Raw genomic sequence first — 5484 nt, 5'->3', positions numbered from 1 at the left:
TATATATATATATATATATCCATTCCATCCATTTTCCAACCCGCTGAATCCAAACACAGGGTCACGGGGGTCTGCTGGAGCCAATCCCAGGCAACACAGGGCACAAGGCAGGAAACAATCCCGGGCAGGGTGCCAACCCACCGCAGAACACACACAAACACACCCACACACTAAGCACACACTAGGAACAATTTAGAATCGCCAATCCACCTAACCTGCATGTCTTTGGACTGTGGGAGGAAACAGGAGCACCCGGAGGAAAACCCACGCAGACACGGGGAGAACATGCAAACTCCACGCAGGGAGGACCTGGGAATCGAACCCAGGTCTCCTAACTGCGAGGCTGCAGCAATGAATGCGTAATTAGGCCTCGAGCTGTAGTCGAAATCGCCTTTCAGGCCTCTAGAGCTTTAATCGAAGTCGCCTTTCTCTTTGAATTTTTGCGGCCGTAAATCCGCCGCCTGCCGCGATGTCGGTCTCGTAAGGTTTTTCGGGCAGCGGCACAGAAGGCGACTGCGCATTCGGCTTCGGACAGACGTGAGTGAGTGAGTGAGGAGGCAGGCGAATTATGTATTAAGATATATATATATATATATATATATATATATATATATATATATATATATATATATATATATATATATAATATCAATTAGACATACAGAAATCAAAGACAATATATAAAAAGGCTTTATGACCAACACCCTCCAAACCCCCCCCCCCCCTTGCACCCCCCCCCCCTTCATTTGCTATATATTGCCTTTAATCCCTGGTTTGCAAATGTATTACACATCAACAACTGAAGTCTCTCATTTCTGTAAATTTTCAGTCCTCCTCACATTCTGTAAAAATTTACTGTGTTATAGATTTCATTTTAAATGAATAAATTTGCCATTTTTGCTCATATATCTACACTCAATAACCCATAGTGAAAACCTGTTTTTAGAAAGGTTTATAATTCTTTTTAAATTGCAAGCGGAAATCTTTCATTCCTTTCAGTTTTCATATTCAAATGGCATATAACCAAGATATATGCATTTGTGTGTGCCGTTTTGCATTCTCAGGAACACTGCATGTTCAGTTGTTCAGTTTGTGATTGAAACACTTAGCATGCCAACAGATGCACATCACACCCATTTGCAGTAATAAAATGCATTGTAATAGTTGTTCCAACAGATGGTGCACTACAAACATTAACACTGCATTTATGAATCCCATACCAAATGGCATATAACAGAGACATATGCATTTTTTTTTACTTAGCATTCCAACAGATGGCACATCACATCCATTTGCAGTAATAAAATGCATTGTATTTGTCGTTCCAACAGATGGTGCATTACAGACATTAACACTGCATTTATGAATCCCATACCAAATGGCATATAACAGAGACATATGCATTTTTTTTTACTTAGCATTCCAACAGATGGCACATCACATCCATTTGCAGTAATAAAATGCATTGTATTTGTCGTTCCAACAGATGGTGCATTACAGACATTAACACTATGTTTACGAATCCCATACCAAATGGCATACACCTGAGACACATGCATTGTATTTGTCATTCAAATAGACGGCACATCACAGGCATTAACACTGCATTTATGAATCCCATTTCAAAATGCATATAACAGAGACATATGCATAGTATTTGTCATTCCAACAGGTGGTGCATTGCAAACATTTGCATTAATGCATCTTATTACTACAAATGCTTGTGACGTGCCATCTGTTGAAATTACAAATTCAATGCATTGTATTACTGCATGCATTACAAATTACATTCCAATTGATGGCACACTGCAAATGTTAATGCCGAGGTCTACGTTGATTATTTAGATTTCAACCGGGCTTAGACAAGCAGCACAGCTAGTTTAATAAATAAAATAAATGTCCTGCAAATTGTGTAGGAGCATTCCATGTATGGTCAGGATGTGTCAGTGCCTTATAACCAGTGAGAAGCAGACATTAAGATTTAGCCTAGGACTATAAATTTAATTTAATCAAATCCAGGAAAGACAGAGTTCAATCTCAGGATGGAGTCATTCCGGCACTCCTCTCAATGTCATGTTGTTTTGCCCCCCACTGGTTCAGAGGTCACCCTTACCATGACTCTGACAGATATGGATTACTCTCACAGCAAAGGAAGATTAGAATAAGACAGAGATAAGATAAAAAAGAGAGAAGGCCAAGTGTCACGGTCTGGACAGAGCAGATCAGCTCCGGAATGCAAACGGAAAGACTTTTCCTTGGATTTGAAAAGGGCATCAGAGGCAGGAAAAGACTTTTCCAATTATCTTTCTCTTCTTCTTCTTTCCAATTATCTTTACTTTGTTGCCATCCGTCATGCCGTCCCCCACACCAGAGTTGCGATTGGCTGTGAAGACTCAAGAACAATTGGAGAACAGAAGAGGCTGACAACATCAGACAGACTGCATTTCGTGCCACATGAAGGCGAGTTTGGAAAGTCTGGAGGCAAACATAAATATTCGGAGTGAAATTTGAATACTAATGAAGCAATGTGCATTTGAGGTTGACGATGGGGAAGGGGGGGTGGGGGGTGGCCTTGTTTCCCATGCATATCTGATATGTTGAGTTAAAAGAAAGAAATCTGAAAACAATCATATAATTAAAAAATAGCCGTAAAAAACTATAAAAACGCACATTGAATAGAAATGCAATATTAATGTTTGTGGTAAAAAGAATAAAAATGTTCAAAGTGTGGCAAATTATTAAACAGAGGGAAAAGAGAACATCATAGTGCTCCATGAAAGGAGACACATTTCCATAAAATCAAAGTCCCTTGAAATACTGGGCCTTGAAAAAGTATTCAAAAAAGTCATATTTTATTATTATATATCATTGAATCACAGTGGATTTAATTTGTCTTTTTTTGACACTGACTTTTTAATGTCTCAGCAAAGGGATTCAAATGAATTACAAATAGAGAACACAAAATAACTGATCACGTAAATATTCACTCTTTGGAAGTTTTCACATTTTCTTGATACACGACTACGGAAGCCAAGAGAGGATGTGCAATATCGTTATTCTTTTAAATTGTCTCCTTGAGATAACGGACTCATTTTATCGAGATCTTGAGAAAACGAACTTTGTTTTTTTGAGATAACGGAATAATTTTATCGAGATCTCGATAAAACAAAAGATCTTGTTTTCTCGAAATTATGAAATAATTGTATCTAACGTTTAATGTTTAGCTTATTGAAGCCACGTCCTGTGTGAAATGTATGGAAGCCAAGCGAGGACATGCAATATCGTTATTCTTTTAAATTGTCTCCTTGCGATAACATACTAATTTTATCGAGATCTCAATAAAACAAAAGACCTTGTTTTCTCGAAAATTATGAAATAATTGTATCTAACGTTTAATGTTTAACTTATTGAAACCGCGTCCTGTTCGAAATCTACGGAAGCCGAAAGAGGACGTGCAATATCGTTATTCTTTTAAATTGTCTCCTCGAGATAACTGACTCATTTTATCGAGATCTCGAGAAAACGAACTTTGTTTTCTTGAGATAACAGAATAATTTTATCGAGATCTCGATAAAACAAAAGATCTTGTATTCTTGAAATTATGAAATAATTGTATCTAACGTTTAATGTTTAGCTTATTGAAACCACGTCCTGTGTGAAATGTATGGAAGCCAAGAGAGGACATGCAATATCGTTATTCTTTTAAATTGTCTCCTTGAGATAACTATTAATTTTATCGAGATCTCACGAAAACAATATTTGTTTTCTCAAGATACCTGAATACTTTTATCGAGATCTCGATAAAACAAAAGATCTTGCTTTCTCGAAATTATGAAATAATTGTATCTAACGTTTAATGTTTAACTTATTGAAGCCACATCCTGTTTGAAATGTACGGAAGCCAAGATAGGACGTGCAATATCATTATTTTTTTAAATTGTCTCCTCGAGATAATGGACTAATTTTATCGAGATCTCGAGAAAACGAACTTTGTTTTCTTGAGATAACGGAATAATTTTATCGAGATCTTGATAAAACAAAAGATCTTGTATTCTCGAAATTATGAAATAATTGTATCTAATGTTTAATGTTTAGCTTATTGAAACCACGCCCTGTTTGAAATCTACAGAATCCGAGAGAGGACGTGCAATATCGTTATTCTTTTAAATTGTCTCCTCACGATAACATACTAATTTTATTGAGATCTCGATAAAACAAAAGACCTTGTTTTCTTGAAATCATGAAATAATTGTATCTAACATTTAATGTTTAGGTTATTGAAACCATGTCCTGTTTGAAATCTACGGAAGCCGAGAGAGGACGTGCAATATCATTATTCTTTTAAATTGTCTCCTCGCGATAACATACTAATTTTATCGAGATCTCGATAAAACAAAAGACCTTGTTTTCTTGAAATTATGAAATAATTGTATCTAACGTTTAATATTTAGCTTACTGAAACCATGTCCTGTTTGAAATCTACAGAAGCCGAGAGAGGACGTGCAATATCGTTATTCTTTTAAATTGTCTTCTCGAGATAACTGACTCATTTTATCGAGATCTCGAGAAAATGAACTTTGTTTTCTTGAGATAACAGAATCATTTTATCGAGATCTCGAGAAAACTAACTTTGTTTCCTTGAGATAACCGAATAATTTTATCGAGATATCGTTATTCTTTTAAATTGTCTTTTAAATTGTCTCCTTGCGATAACATACTAATTTTATCGAGATCTCGATAAAACAAAAGACCTTATTTTCTCGAAATTATGAAATAATTGTATCTAACGTTTAATGTCTAGCTTATTGAAGCCACGTCCTGTTTGAAATGGCAGAAGAGCAGAACTGTGTTGATCAGCGCGTCACATTTTTGTTCAATCAAGGACTGACGCAGACTGAAATATGTTTATACCTTAGTTTAGAAAATAATAATGTTAGTGTCCGTCATTTAAGAAAACAGTTAGCAAGGCTTCGGCTGTATAAGCGTCGCAATCTAAGCGAGCCTGATGCCAGGAGCAAAGGTTAAGTTTTGTTTTCTCGAGATCGCAATAAAATTATTCTTTTATCTCGAGTTTGTTTTCTTGAGATCTCAATAAAATTAGTATGTTATCTCGAGGAGACAAGTTAAAAAAATAACGATATTGCACGTCCTCTCTCGGCTTCCATACACGACATTGAATTGCAGAGAATTGAAATTGGCCTTTTTAACACTGATCAGCAGAAAAAGACTCTTTAATGTCTCAGCAAAGTGATTCAAACAAATTAAACATATAAAACACAACTGATCACGTAAACTGTGTAAAATGATTTAGCCAACACAGGAAAGAGATTTGGGGGCAGCCATCCCGTACATTTGAAATTGGCTGCCAAATAGTTGCAAAAAGGTGGTTCAAATTGATAGAGCTCAGTCCATAACAAAAGAACAATCAACATGTGGAAACATGGTGCTTATAAATATGGTAGACAGGAAATGATGTCATCAGGC

General features: G+C 36.2%; 1 long non-coding RNA gene across 1 annotated transcript; it reads right to left on the bottom strand.

Moving 5' to 3' along the window:
- Window positions 1-3053: 3053 nt before the first annotated feature.
- On the bottom strand, window positions 3054-4850 carry LOC127528942 (uncharacterized). The gene is made up of 2 exons (XR_007935619.1): window positions 4752-4850; window positions 3054-3103 (listed from the first exon to the last, which is right to left on the bottom strand). It is a non-coding gene; the product is annotated as an uncharacterized LOC127528942 (long non-coding RNA).
- Between the last annotated feature and the right edge of the window lie 634 nt (window positions 4851-5484).

Source organism: Erpetoichthys calabaricus, chromosome 8 (genome assembly GCF_900747795.2).
Source record: "Erpetoichthys calabaricus chromosome 8, fErpCal1.3, whole genome shotgun sequence".
Classification (NCBI taxonomy): domain Eukaryota; kingdom Metazoa; phylum Chordata; class Cladistia; order Polypteriformes; family Polypteridae; genus Erpetoichthys; species Erpetoichthys calabaricus.
This window is presented reverse-complemented; position numbering and strand designations above follow the sequence as displayed.